Here is a 15,862-nt window from a genome sequence, read left to right as displayed (position 1 = left end):
GAGAATTTTATGCCTTGTGGAGACTACATTTAGCAGTCTAGAGCCCCCAATTAAATTAAGGAAATTATCTGAATAATAAACTAAAAAGACCTAATGCTAAAAACATAACGCATCATGCCCGTATTTAATGTTCAAATTTGACTTTTTTGTAACGCGTTTCTTCTGGACCAACGTTTGCGATTTTTTACTAAATCAACTGCAACAACAAAATATTTTCAAAATGTCCCGTAAAAGTAAAACTTTCGCAGATTTAGCGGGTAAAAAAAGAATAGATGTCAAAATTTTAGCATGCTAGAAGCAGGTCTCGAAACGTGCAACTTTTATTTTTATGGCAAAAACGGCGTTTTCCACCTGTAGTGATATACGATTTTTTTTTCCCCGAGAAAAACAATGCCATGTCTTGCAAAAATAAAAACGATATCTCTGTGTCGAGACATTTGCCTAGCGCATATAAAATTGTAATTAAAAACAAAAAATTGCCACTGCACCTCGATTACCATTCTTATCTCAACGCACCATATATACGCCCCGCCAGTGTGGCGCAGGGGTTAGGATGCTCGACTACTGTGCCCAGAGAAAGAGAGAGAGAGAAAGAAAGAATTATTAAATGACCCTTGTCCGGGTCGTCGCATGGGCGATATGGACAAAAATAGAACGTTCATGCTGAGACAACGGTTTAATCTAACAGTCCTAATAATGGCGATGGGCAGACCTCAATGGGCCGCAACTAAATATATGCATAACTACGTTGGGTTACCGGTGGAAGGTTCCCTCAAGCGAAAGTTAGGCAGCCATCATAAGTCGTTATCTTTCGCTCTGTAGGTGTATGCATTTGCTCAAAGTCCCATAGGCCGTTTCCAGAAAATCGAGACGCATACTTTTTCTTTCATCGGATGGAAAGTTATACTAAAGCGACTCTACTAGATTGTGTTTGCATGACATCGTCTTTGCCCCATGTTAGACAAATCAGTAACGGAATGTTGCGTCGTCCGTAAGGGAATTTTATTTATTTTTAATGCTCTTGGCCGGTAAATACGTCGCAAGGCAAAGGGCTAAATGTTTCTTGCAGTATTCCGCGTCAACAAGAAAGGGTTATTAGAAAACAGGATAAGTACATAAATATATCAATACCAATATCAGTGCCAAGTTACAATGCACACAAAATTCATTTTACATTTTATATTTTACATTTTACATTACGCATGAGTTGGAACAGATATTTAGTTATACTGCTGCGGGATATTTAAATCTTTATTTGTTGTTTTCAACCGTCACCGGCATGCGGCCCTATCCCAATGATTGTAGCGCACAGGACATCTTGTGCTCAATTGTTCACGATTGATGTCGCGAAACACAGCTTTAACTCTCTTCGCACGGCGAGATACACCGATATTTGTCTCGAATGATATTTCAGGCAAGCCAGCCCTTTCCGTATTTTTAGACTTTCTCAGTTTTCTTTGGCCGATGTGTATATCTAGATCTTCGCCGACTTGAACTTGAATACTGCCGATTGGTGCGGGTATTCGTAGTTCGATTACTAGCGAACTCGTTTGCAGCAATCGCCGCCTGCAACTTGTTTAGTTCTTGTCCAGGAGCAAGTCAGCCCTATAAAGAGTTAATTTTAGTGCTACTGCGTCTATCTGCTCTCTTGTCCTCACTGCATTGACAAGCTCCCGTGACGATGACCTGGGAAAAAATAAATAGGCGAATGTTTAGTTTGGTTTATCTAATATTGATAAACGTCCGAATACGTCCCAATTCATTGATCCCCGCCAAACATTACCGTTCAATAAATGACAGATTAAGCGAGTTTGTGTCTCCCATCGTAAACTCCGAAAACTGAAGGTAACAATTTGCATTCAGTGATAAGCAAACGCGCACAAAGTGCGGCTGCTCCACTGCAGCTACAACGCAGTCGCCGCGCTTCTTGAATGAATATTTGGTTGTTTCAAACCATCTCAAGAGCAATGCAGCCAACGAAACGGGTTCACCCAGTCATGACCATACTGGAGCGGCTACGAGGCTGCGGAACGAGGGCTGCTCGAGTCATGAGCACTTGGCTATGGAGATAAAAAGCTTTGCTCCATGCACGAGGCTAGGGAGCCCATGTAGCGCCACGCGCCACATGTAGGCACCCTAGCTACGAGCTAGGGAGCCTACATGTTGCGCCACGGCGAACATGTAGGCTCCCTAGCTGGGAGCGCGATTAGCGCGCCACCCCTCTTCACAAAGGCGAGCGACACAACAAAAAGGTCCTTCTAGCACTACCTAGATGGCGCGCAAAACACTGTTCGTTTAAGGCTCCTGAGGAGCCTTATGTTCGTTTAACGTCACTGGTTCCAGTGATGTTCGTTGTCTCCATAGGTTTGTTGGTGAATCTGCAGTTCCGCATTTGTCATCGTTGTCTGGCGATGCTTCTTGAAATTATTTCAATATGTGCGGCTCGGCAGTGAGTATGTCAGTCTCACATTTATGGCATCGTGACAAAAGAGGTGCTAGTGCTTTGACTGTTTAATCGCTGGTATATATTAAATGACCTTGTTTCAAAATAAGCGGCTAAATTAGTTCTGATTGTCATTACTGCTCAGGTGACTATACATTTGTTTGAATTCTATTACTCATTCCTGCGACTGAGAAACGGTGGTGTTAATTTTACTTAGTTTTTCCGCGTTAAAATGTGACCTGCATTTGGTACGGGGCAGGTGTTTTGAGTTTGAAATTTTAAAAATTATTTTTTTTCCCTCATTTCCTTCGAACGGATAAGACGCGTATTTTAAATCATGAGCAATGAATCGAATATGTTCGGAATTTTTTATTGCTTTTGCAATAAATGGCAAGGATTTGGTGTAAAGCAGGAGTCAGCTTTCTTCGACGACTATTTCAAAAACCATGCAGGGCCAAAACCGACGCTTCACGGCAAACTGCGACGATCGCTTGATCTGCGTGAGACGAAAGTTTCAGTACCATGAAGTTGTGCATTCTAGTTGGATGGACGGGGTTTAACGTCACAAAGCGACTCAGGCTACGAGAGACGCCATAGTGGAGGACTCCGGAAATTTCGACCGCATTGGGTTCAACGTGCATTGACATCGCACAGCACACGGGCGCCTTGCTTTTCGCCTCCATCGAAAAGCAGCCTTTGCGGCCGGAATTCGATCCCGCATCCTTGGATGCAATCCAGTAAGTAGTGGCGCTCAAATGTTTAAGTGCTCATTCAAGGCCTCCAAGACATTACGACGCAGGAGTGTTCATGCAGGTTCAGCATACCTTAATGAAGTGAGATTATATACTGAAATTATTGGCTTTTTGGTAATATGTTCGACATGGTCATAGAAAAGATATGCTGGATTGTTTCTGCGCATCTCATAATGGTTAAGAAGAACAGCCGTTAACCATCATAGAATCCACAAACAATAAATATGCATTTTTTGGCAGCTGTAGGGGTAACTGCCTGAAGTATCAGTGTCGTAGGGTTGCGCGGCTACTTGCTCGTCGCTGTTTAGAACGATTATTCGTTCTTTACTAACATTCACAAAAATCAGTAAGCTTCCGTGGATACATTACACATTTCGTTGGTGCTTCATCCAATTCTATCTCTGTATTATTCGTATTCATTTAGGCGTTTAGCGAAGCTATTCTTATTTGATCTGTGGCAGAGCTACACTTTTCGTGTTCGATTTGGTTAGAAAGAGTTCAATTCGCCCATTCCTAAAATGAAAATCTCCTTTAATTGTTTCGATCATAATTTAGTTTTAGCTCGGCTACTCTGCAAAAATTGTCATAATCTAACGCACATTACTGGCGGGCTGCATCTATGTAGCTAACGCCACTAGGACTGTGGGAGGAGTATACTTTTTCCAAACCGAATCGAATGCAACAGTGTAACTGAAAACCGAATCAAATGCACATGGAGTCGAGCCGAATACAAATCGAACATTGTTAAGAACATTCGCTACGTATACAAATATGTGTATAAAATCACCAACTGTGCGAAACAGCGAAGCGCGAGTGTTGGTGCTGCGTCAAGAATGTACAAATTACGGATATATACAGCTCTTAAAGGACGCAAACCTGCTCCCCACAAATGGCTGCAACGTCGTCATTAATTTGCTTGAAGACAGTCACGTTAGAAGGATGAAAAAAATGGTCTGGCTTAGCTTATGGTTAAGCCTAGGATGCGAAGCATACTAGCCTAAAAAATTAAACATTACCTGGCTATACCTGGTTAGCCATTCATAGACAAGACATTACCTGGCTATACCTGGTTAGCCATTTCATAGACAAGAGCAACTCATGTGTTACTCTGCTTCTTCCTTTATTTTTCTCAAACCAATAAATACACTATGATGATCAGTCTTCAGCACGCATTTTCCGTTTGGTAGCATTTCGCCGCTCGAACCGAATAAGTACTCGAAGTTTGATCCTTCACCTCGGCATCGGTTGTCTAGCTGCATACTGTGCTGCATAGCTGCATACTGCCGTCTAGCTGCATACTGTGCACGTCGCTTCGCAAGCCGTACTTCTCGTTCTTCTCCCGTTTCCGTGGCTGTTTGTAACTTGCGCTTTGCGGTCTGGCGAGCCGCCCTCTACCTGGCCGACATCTCGCTGCTCAACTAACTCAACGAGTGCGTCGCCTTATATATAATTGCGTGACGTCAGTATCTCCTAGCGGTAGGAGCGGGAGTTAGGCCGTCGGCGGAGGCTGCGCGTCCGCAAGCGAGCGCACGAGTTGAGCCCCAGCTTTCACAGCTGTTGTGACGTCATATCACGTGGTGCGCCGATGTAGGTCAAGTGGTAGCTACGCAGCAGCTCGCGGCGCAGCAAGGAAGAGCTCGGTTGTGCGGCTAGTATGCTTCGCATAAAATTATAATTTGCAGTTGCTGACGAACGATAATAACCCAGCGTCACATCTCAGTACAAAAGACAGGAGAGGTCTGCACATCAAGGCCCACCTTACGTGGGCCATGACTCAAAGTACAGCGTATGAAGGCCGGCCGATTTACTTAATTTGCCTAGCATTTCCACGCCGTTCTACTAGAGGTGTGCACAGGCCAAACCTTTTGAGCCCGTGCCCAACCCAGGCCCGACGCTACAGACCGGAGCCATGCCCGGTTCATCTCTGAAAGGACTTGAGCCCGGCCCGGCCCAGCATTCAGGTTTAGGCCCCATGTCCGGCCAGCCCGGTTCGTCATGCTATAACTACAGTTGAAGCGATAATACAGAAGGAAATAATTTCAGGATGATATGTTTATCCAAGATCTTGAAATGCAGAGTTCTGATGCTTGAAATGACAAATTTGGTGAATATATAGAGGTCCAGCACTTATGTAGAATTAATTTATTGTGCAAAGACAGAAAGTTATGCATGGAATCGAGGCACTTCCGGCGCTCCCGGGTAATGAATCCGGTAACGCAGAAGTTTCTTTCGGTGCTATAACTGGTGGCCGGAGTGACTAACACGTTCTTTGATGGGAAAGCAAGTTTTCGGTAAGCAGCTTGTTCGCTTCTCCAAAACTGCGTTAGCTCTAACCTCCCTGCGGAGGTTGAGTGCGCGCTGCGGTGTTTCAGTATGCGCTTGGTGACAGCTGATAGGGGCCCCGGCTCGCGCGAAGCTCGAGCCCGCGGGTGTTGGTGACCTGTGCCCACATAGAAACTACCACATCTGACAATGTTATTGATTTGGGACTGTGATAGCATTAGAAGCTGTTAACGCGATGAGGTCTAGTTTTGTGTCATCCTTTATTGGTTGCGTTTGCGGAACCATGTATGCCTGTGTGCCTTTAACCAGACGTTTCTTCGGATCATCTGCAGCTGGTGGTAATATGTTTCTCCAACGGTGTCTAAATGTGGGCACGGACACGATGAAGGTACCCCGAAATATATAATTGTCACTTCCGGCCTATTGATGTTCATTCCGCTCCTGGTAACTATACTAGTGTGTGTGCGTGTGTGCGTGTGTGTGTGTGTGTGTGAGAGAGAGAGAGAGAGAGAGAGAGAGAGAGAGAGAGAGAGAGAGAGAGAGAGAGAGAGAGAGAGAGAGAGAGAGAGAGAGAGAGAGAGAGAGAGAGAGAGAGAGAGGAGAGAGAGAGAGAGAGACGGAGGAAGCCGTGAGGTTTGCTTTTCCCTAGCGCGCGGGACTTTCGTGGTGGAGCTGAGGAACAGGAGAGAGAGCTGAAATATGCTGCGCTCTGTGGCATTCACTTGATAACAGCGAAATAGCTGAACAAAACGCAGTGACAAGAGCTCCACAGAGCAGCGAGGGAGAAGAATGCAGGTTGTAGTATTCTGTCATCACGAAGCGCCTCGGCGATTTTTCTCTGGTCCGGTCTCCCCTGCCTTCACTGGCAGCGCGTTAGAACAGAGCTTCTAGCTCGCTTCTGAGAAGTCACCAGCTAAGCAGAACGCGTAAAATCGCCACCCCTCATCTTTAGGTAGGCATCTCGAAATTCTGAATTATTGTACTTTATAATATATATATATATATATATATATATATATATATATATATATATATATATATATATATCAATACGCGTTCGTCGATTAGCACCAGTGACAGCTGCTAGCCTCTCGAGCTTTCGTTTCACGAAACTGGTGTCATCTTTTCAGTTTCCAGACTCGACAGCCTCCCACTTTAGAAGACCCTTCAGATTTGCCTTAAGAAGTATTTTTTGTATACAGCGCTTTGCTGCACTGGATCGCTCCTGGGCCTTCATATTAGAGCATTGTTCCAAGCGTTCCCATTGGACGCAATAGCTATCGCTAGCATTTCTAATTCCATACATAGCTCCTCAACAGCTCATTTATAATAATCATTCCCTAAAAGCTTCATATTAAATTTGGCATAAGACTGCAGCTGAAAGGAAAAAAAAAGGATACCAGAAAGACATCATTAAAAGAAACTGGTGTGTTATAGTCCGTGCACATTACTCGTTTTATTTATAGGCTCAATTCATTTCATTTCATTTTATTCGACATGTGACAAGCGAGAAACTTAGATATATGGCAGTCCCTGTTCCCTTCATCATGTAGGGCCATATACAGTGAAGGCCCTTGTCTAGACGGGTTAAAAGAGTAACGTTATAATAAAGGAAAATTCCTCTTGCAGCCGAAACATTCTTCTTTCGAGTACGTAGGGGTGCCAGTTAAAACATTTTCTTGGACTACTGGGGCGCAAGTTTCTTCTGGAACGGCTTCCAAATGACCATAAACAAGGATTTTCCACATTCGTCGGATCAGGTTCCTGCATAGGCAGGCCAGGGAAGCGGGATACGCGGACCAGCAGCCATGTGCACGAAGCATGTGCAGCAACAGCTTTAGCTACGAACCCTAGAATAGGTCTAGCAGCGCATGCGCTTTCTTTCATCAGAACGCCACGGCCTCGCGACGACCGGAACCGCTTCACCGCAGTCGCGCGCCGTTTTGTACTCAAGCACAAGCGTGTTCAGGATGCGTGGGTGAGTTTTTACTCGCTCCGACAGCTTGCTGTCGTGCATATCGATCGCCACAATGAGAAATCTAGATGTGCATCTGACTAATGTATTTGTGAACATTTGAAGAAACGAGCTTCTGCGGTAAGGTTTAAAAGATTATTTTGAAGGGAAAATATCTGACAATATCTCCATGAAAAGCAGGTTATATCCACCAGCGTGGCTGCGATTGATCAATTAGAGCAGCAGGAACGACATAGCAGGCAAATGTCTGGTAGGCGAATGAGCTACCACTGCATCAACGGCAGCTGCTCAGGGCGATTAATTCATTGAAATGAAGTAGAAGGGACCATATATTTAGATGAAAAACTTGTTAGAGCATTTCCACGTGAATCGCCTCAAGATATCGCGAATTCATTTAATGTTTCTTTCGCCGCTTCGATAGGTAAACTGAAACAGAATGCCCCTAAACCCCATCCAGGTTATATCGGATTGCCATTGCTCAACTCTGCTTTTCTTCCGTCAACTGATACAGATGAGCTGCGCACAGTGCTTGCTTCCCTTTCTGCCCACAGACCTCCGGGATATGATAAAATTAGAGTGCGAGATTTGCAAAAAAACTTCATCAAAATAAAAAAGTTACTGCTCTTTATTCTGCATGGCTGCATTGGAACTGGGGAAATACCTGCTGGACTGAAGATTTCAGTGGTTAGGCCAGTGCCGAAGAAGGGCTCCAGGACGGATAAAAATAATTACAGACCTATAGCTATATTACCTACTTTAAGCATTATTTTGGAGAATATTGTTTATAAGAATATAGAAGCATTCTGTACAAAATATGCTGTAATCCATCCTACTCAGTATGGCTTTCAGCGCGGATTAAGTGCTATAGACCTGCTCAAAGACTGTTCGGACCACATAAATGAAACTATAGATCATAATGAAATTTCTCTCAGGCTTTTCTTAGACCTGGCTAAACCTTTCGATACTGTTGACCACTCTATTCTGATATATAAATTAGATAAGGTTGAATTGAGAGGACCATACCAAGTTTTCTTTAAGAACTATTTTTCGAATCGCTTTCAAACCGTCATGGTAAAAAATCAATATAGTGATTATGTCCAAGTCCAGTTTGGGGTCCCACAGGGATCCATACTTGGCCCTTTATTATTTAATATTTATATTAATGACTTAAGCAATCTTGTACTCAATTCCAAACTTTTTCAGTATGCAGACGACACAGCACTACTTATGTCCCATCGATTCTTTGAACAGGCCAGAGACTTGATACAAGCAGATGTTTATAGTATAGTGCAGTGGTTTGCTTCGAACCAAATATATTTGAATAAAAGCAAAAGTATCCTGTTGTGATTTAGAAACCCACACAAGAATGTACCCGTGAGTGAAACAATTGTTCTGCATGATGCTGGGTGTAGTGAATGTCAATGTGAGGCTTTGCCATTCTCATCTACAGTAAAATACCTTGGTCTTTACTTCGATCAACATTTGTCATGGACTACGCATATCCAACATGTTGTCAATCGTCTTCCAGCTGTTTCAGCCCAACTGTACAAGCTAAGGTTCACATGCCCAATCAGCCACCGTAAAATGGTTTTTAGAGCTTTGGGTGAATCTGTATTACGGTATGGTGTCACAGTGTATGGCTCTTGTTCGAATTTCAGAATTTTTCAGGTGAATAAACTGCTGTACCGAATTGCAAATAATATTATGTATGGGACTGTCCCAGAAAACTTAGATGAGAATGCTAAACTAATCAATGCAGAAATCTGTCCTCTATCAGATCTTTTTGCTTTAGCACTTATCACAACAAATTTATTTTTCGGATAAATTCAAACTCCCTCAGGATAGACCTAGAGTGTTTCGCAGGAATGAACGTTTTAAACTCCCGAGGGTGTACACTAATTACGGAAAAAGGTGTCGTGCCTATTCCGTTCCCTGTCACTTTAATAGATTGCCAAATGAAATTGTACAGTTGACTTCTCTTGCTCAAGTTAAGCGAGAAGCACAAAAATGGTTGTTTACTACTTCTACACAGCATGCTACGTGAAAGTGTTTTTGCCATGTACTATATTGTATGATGTATCTTTAGTTTATTATTGTTTATTTTGGAGTGGAGCACGCGCCCGTCGATTGCCGTGGCCCGTCCACAAGCGCACCTGCGCTTCTGCGGGCACGAGAATGTAATCTGTATTTATGAATGGTAATAAAATTTTGTATGTATGTATATGACGCACTGAACGATTAGCTTTGTCACTGGATGAAGAGGGATATTAGAAACATTTAAAAAAAAATGACACTATGGTATGCTTGCCTGCGCCAGCAGATCGGCTTTTTCCGGACGCCCATGGCCACCCTTTCAAGTTCAATTCCATGGTAATAAGAATTTGAAATGTCCATAGAAGCTTTGACTAGCGTGCTCGCCTATCTGTATAAGTATCAATGTCATAAAAGGGAATCTAAAAGTAAGTGCATTACTTAATGGATTAAATTTTAATCCATTGCAATCGAATAAACAGATGTGAGTAACCCATTTACTCGATGGCTGCATGGGATAATAAACGTTGTGCGGCTCAGTAGACCTGCAGCATAGAGCATGAAAGGGAGCTAAAACAAATTCAGCAAAATACAGAAGTGTGTCGGGCCTTTTTAGTCAACTTAAAATGCGCAAGTGGAATGAAAGCCAAAGAAAACGGAGACAAAGAAGCGACTGAAGCATGAAAGCTAGCCCATTACGAGAAAAAAAATCGAAACCTCCCTTTGTTTGAGCGCTAGACCGATAATTATAACGCCCTTCACGCTATTATATTCGACGAGGTGCAAGAGTACAAAGTTTGAAAATGTAAATGTCATTACTTCTGACATCATAAGTTTCAGGATTCTGTCCTGCTGATGAATGGGTTTACTGCGCTCAGTAATTATTATTCTTTTAGCAGCGCGCTCACTAGACGTGCGAAATTAACCTATCCTCTCGTAACACCCCCTGAACAGCTAGCCGACTGGAGGGTGTATTTCGCTTCTGAGCAGCTAATAAAGTGGAGCTCAGAAAATGGTTTCCAGAGCGCAAACGCAGTGCACTAGTCGTGCAGAAATGCAAGCAGTTATGTTACACGACCATCACTGCCGGCATTTGGCGCTCTGTCACACCACTCTCGAGCCTTCCATGGTCCCGTTCCCACTCTTAGCACTGGTATAATCATCTGTCGCAAACGGGACGCCGCGGTTGCCTTTTTTTAGCCAGAGCTCGGGTCGTGACCGCTTGCGCCAAGCTGCAGCGTCTTCTCCGTCTTCGATCAAGCGCTGTTGCACCGCGCGGTGCGACACAGACAGCGGCGGAAACGCTCCGCGTCGCGTGCCTTCTTCCAAAAGAAAGGGGGATGAAGGGGAGAAGAGGAACTTGCGTGCGTACGCCTCGTTTCACAGCCGCGGCGCACGCATACATCAGGCGCGACCGAAAAGAACACGGCGGCGGCGGCGGCCGTGAAAGAGGCTCGTTTTCTCGTCTTCTTCTCTCGTCGGCTTCCGACGAGCAGAGCTTGTCGGAGGATCTTGTAGCCAGGAGCAGAGAGGAGTGACGAGGGAGAGAGTGTGTAAAAGAAGCAGTACGGGGGTGAGAAGGCGATTGTAAGTGCAGCAGCATGCGCCAGGAGGCTGACACCTGGTGCGCGAGGAGCGCGGTAATTCCATTTGCCGGACCAGTTAGTGCATGATGAATGGCGGCCGCTGCCGGCTGCTTCCAACCCCCCACCCCCACGTCCCCCTTGTGGGTCCCGCCCGCTTTTCCCACCTCCGCCGAGCACGGCACCGGAGAGCGAGGGATGGCGCGCACCTGTCGCCGGTCCAAAATAAGGGGAGGAATGGTTGGCTCCGCTGCTGGCCTTCCTGCCTACACCCGTCTGGTATATCGGCGATTTCTTGAAATTACCGAAGTTAGGTGTAGACCAGAGATGTACGAGGAGTCAAGGAGCGCTTGTGAAATTTGTTTGTGGCAGTTTATGCTGCTTCGCGTGTTGGGATGGCAAATAATATATTAGCTTTCGTACAAGGTGGGATAAATTTTAAGCGTGCTATTTCTTGATTAACTGTAGTGTTAGTATTGGACGCACGTCTTCAAAGCTTTTTTTTTTTATTTTCATCCCACACTAGAGCAAAATAAAGTCAGGTGCAGCGACAGCATGGTTTCATCTGGCGCTTTAGTGGGTATTTGTTCTTTTCATGCGCGACATAGCATTAAGGGGCATGAGTGCCGAACAGTATTAACAGAAATCATGTGGCACTGGCCAGGAACTGTTCATTCTTTTATCCTGTACTCGATGCCCGAGACCATATTATATCGGCTACGGGTTAGACTTCGGTGGCATAAGGTATTTAGCGGCAGTTTACTTTGTGTATTCACGGTGTGAAGTCGACTGATCGCCTTTCCAAATTCAATGGGCAAAAAAAAAAAAAAAAAATACACGATTGGAAAAAGAGGATGGAGGAGTTGGGTAGAGGGGAAGGGGGAGTTTCGAAAGAGAAAGCAAGGAAGAAATGATAGGACAAAGGTATATTTTTAGGCATTTGCTTTGCCTCAGAGAGAAAGTTCTCAAAAATCTCAGGCTTTCCTGTGTGTGTGACCAAGATCAGAAATGCATGCAAATAATACAATAAAAACGAATAGGTGCAGCGGAGACGGGCTTGTGTCAAACTAAACAAGGGAAAGTCCGCTTCTACCTGCGCATGAAGTGGCACCTCTGACTAGCGGTTAAGAAAAGTGTACTAATGAAAAAAAGAATGGTATAGCCGGGAGCGTGAAAAAGGAACTCCAATTCCTTCTCAGTCTCCTTTTTTTCTTCTTTTTTTTTTTTTTTTTTTTTGCTTCCCTTTCTACTTAGCGGGGACGTGTTATCCAGAATAGCTTCGCTTCGAAAAGTACCTTGCAGCTCGGAGGCGTGAAAGTGAACTACACGCTCAGAACACACTCGGAGTGCTGAGCAGTCCGAATGAGCCGTTTGCGTGAGCTGAGCGGGACTAATTTTCGGTCGTGTTCGCAAACGCTACGTTAGAGTACACGCATACACGGAGAGCAAAGAACTGTGGTCATTGTGTGTTCACGAGATTGACTAGAAGAGTTCTCGCCCTCCAGCGTGGGCTTTTTCCCGGGACCAACTGTTCGCTCCGGAAAGATGACAGTGTTTACTTTGCAGGACGTAGCTCTTGTGCGCAAAAAGGTGCAGCTGGGCTCCTTCGCCAGGCGTCATCTCGCAAACATCTGTTCTGCGTGCCATGCAAAACAAACAATAAATTCAGGGTAAGGGTAACTCAAATAGAAAGAACACAGGTTCCTGAACGAAGGCTGAATGGTCGAAACCGCTGGAGTGAACATGCAGTGCCACCGTATGTTTCCGGCGTTTGCATTCTTTTAGCTTGTTCCTCGCGTGAAACTACAAGCCTCTATCCCCTCCATCTACTGTCAATGTGATTAAAAAGCGTGCGCGTACGCCTGCCTTTATCTGAGACAAATAATAAATCCACAAAAACAGCGCATCCAACTACCAGTGTGCGAGTAACGTTCACGCGTGAGTTATGTAATCACACTCTCTGCTAAAGAATCTAAAAACCAGGTTTTTGTTCTTGTACAGGCCCTGGGCTATGGGATGCGCTTTTCGGTATATATATGTGACTCGAAGCTTTTTCTTCTCTTTAAATTAACAAAACCTTCCTTTGCTCTTTTGCTCTGTCATATATCTATTCCCTTCGTCAATAGAACACATTCTGGTAAGCGTCCGTATACGTATACATTCCTTTATTGCGACTCCAGGCTTTGCAGCTAGTAAAAGGGGATGCCATGGTTTCACACAACACTTCGTAGTTATCAGCTCATTACGTAATGCTACTGGTCACACACATATCGTTCGGCACAAACCGACTAGGAGAACACGAACCATCGGATTCCAAACTGACCTGATGCCATCTGCCGCCAAAGTGAGTGAAAAACGTTTATTTTCTGATATGGCGGTTAATGTTGATGGCGGGGGGTGGTACCCTCAGTCCAGGGCCCCAATAAAAGTAATTCTGCCGCGTCCAACGGCCAGTGCGGTCGTCCAGTTCCTATAGCCAACCTGCACTGCATAGGTAGCGTTCCAAATGTACCTCAGCGTGATTAAAAAATGCTGCTGTTAGCCGCTAGGTTCGCGATAAACGACTGAGCATGTTCGCAAGCATTATGAATACGCGTGTGATATATAAAACGTCCTTTCCCAGGCACTCTCGATGTAGCCCAGTTATCTGACACACGTCACGCAAAGCTTCGACAGCGTGCAGTATGATCCCTGTAAGCTCATGCAGGTGGCGTAAAAAAAGCCCTAAAAAGCCGCCTCAGTAGTATTTGCTCTTCTCTTTAGGATATGTGTTACGGCGCGGCGATCGACACAGCAAACTTCATTGTAGGTTGCCTATGATGCCCGTGCCGCTCACTTCAAACATGCTAGAACAAATGGTTTTGCATTGCTGTAGAGCGAAAAATGTGGTGTGTGCTATGGAAACACTGATAAGCAACTTGAGTAAAGAGCGCCTCAAATGTGAAAGATATTCTGCTTGACAGCCTCCATAAATGCAGCACAGGCATGTATGCTGGTGATGTGCTTCTCTAGCTAGATTCTTTTACGGGAAAAAGAAAAATAGAGGAGGGGGGGGGGGGGGGGGGGGGTATAGCACTGTGCCACGCAATCCACTTTATTTTGTTTCGTATTTTTTTACTCTTCAATTACCCTTCAACAGATGGTAACAATACAAATGAAGCGAACGGTATACGAATTGCATCATGGCGGCCTTATATGTGCATTCACTGCATATCTCTGCTGAGGGCACAAAGCATGGTTTGTTAACGCGGTGGCAATAAACGCCCCTTACCCGAGGAACTTCGGCGTCGTCGTCGGTGTTGTCGGCGTTATGCATTAGCGAGAAATCGAGAGCATGCCTCCGGAAGGTGTCAGATGACGTGACCGGGCTGTGATTGGTTGGCGTTGGCGGGTATACTGGGACGTCACAAGACATGGCCGAACTGGAAGGAGCAGCCAACTTCAAGCAGGTCCCCTGAAATTGGAGGATGAGATGGGACTCGAATTATGCGGGACTCTTGGATCCTATAGTGTGACACAATAACCCTTAGCTACACCGGCACGTTCGTACGGCTCGGTTGAAGCTATAGGCGTTATATCTGAACCGGGTAGCCTTGTGCGTAATGCAGCTGCCCTGCAGGTCTATATATACTAATGAGCTTATAGCTGATTACAGAGGCACGAATTAAGGTAACTGTAATGTTAAGTGAATAGCAAAGTGCATATATGCAAACGAAAATCTGCAAGGCGAGTGACTTTTTGTTCTCACGTCCGTATCACAATATGATTATGAATATTTGCTCACACAAAGTAGCAAATAGTTAATAAAGCTTATTTTGACAGGAGAGAGAAAAAGACGGGTCTTTCCTACCAACGCCTTAAGATTTTTTTTTTTTCATCCACGCCTTCTGGAAGATATTTATTCGTCGATATTTTGAATATACAATTGTCTCCAATTCGAGCATCGACCGGCTACAACTCCGATTTCACGCTCGGCGCCCTTCGAGACACCAAAGGGCGTCCTTTTATTTGTTTTCTCTAGATAGGTCTTTTTCTTACACATGCGAGGAAAGATTGTGCAGAACTCCTGCAAAACCGTCATAATCAGCAACCAAAGAAGAGTTTATGGTAACGTTGTGAGGGGCTGCCGATAGAAGCAGTGCAACGTCGCCATATGAGGACGATTTAAGCACCACACTTGGAATCGTGAAATCGCCAATGCACTGAGGCAGCTGGAAGAGGTTAGAGATTAGACTCGGGTAGGAAGTGTGTAAGCACTGGAGTGGGGCTGATGGGGCTGAAACGTGGATGCTAACCAAGAGGGTTCTACTTAAGTTGAAGACAACGCAGAGGGCTATGGAACGAAAAATGGTAGGGGTTACATTAAGAGACAGGAAGCGCGCAGAGTGGGTCAGAGAAATAACTCAGGTTACCGACATTCTAGTGGAAATTAAGAAGAAGAAATGGACATGGGCAGGACATGTAGTGCGAAGAGAGGATAACCAATGGTCGCTGAGGGTAACAAACTGGATTCCAAGGGAAGGAAAGCGTAGCAGGGGGCGACAGAAAGTTAGGTGGGCGGATGAGGTTAAGAAGTTCGCAGGGGTCAAGTGGATGCAGAGGCCTTCGCCCTGCAGTGGGTATAGTCAGGTTGTTGTTGTTGATGATGATGATGATGATGATGAAGAAGCACTGGAGTAAACTGTGAATCACAGGAGGCGTGCAAAGGATGAAGAGGTCATGAGTAAAAATACACGAGTTGGACGTGAACGGATATAAAACATTCGTGTGCCAGATAGGTATAATTAATACAATG

The 15,862-nt window shown here is 44.8% G+C and overlaps 2 protein-coding genes across 2 annotated transcripts in view; one reads left to right on the top strand and one right to left on the bottom strand.

Annotated features, from left to right (window-relative positions):
• Positions 1 to 15,862, bottom strand: part of LOC146185523 (uncharacterized) — a 91,092-nt gene that overhangs the window by 31,804 nt on the left and 43,426 nt on the right. Inside the window, exon 2 of the mRNA XM_084605547.1 lies at positions 14,339 to 14,521. The gene's annotated coding sequence lies outside the window, so the exon portion shown is untranslated. The remainder of the gene's footprint in view (positions 1 to 14,338; positions 14,522 to 15,862) is intronic.
• Positions 1 to 15,862, top strand: part of LOC146185524 (uncharacterized) — a 37,246-nt gene that overhangs the window by 10,716 nt on the left and 10,668 nt on the right. The gene's annotated exons all lie outside the window — the stretch shown is intronic.

This window comes from Amblyomma maculatum, chromosome 6 (genome assembly GCF_055883805.1).
Source record: "Amblyomma maculatum isolate TAMU_Amacu chromosome 6, ASM5588380v1, whole genome shotgun sequence".
NCBI lineage: Eukaryota > Metazoa > Arthropoda > Arachnida > Ixodida > Ixodidae > Amblyomma > Amblyomma maculatum.
Note: the sequence above shows the minus strand (reverse complement) of the source record. Positions and strands in the feature narration are given on the sequence as shown.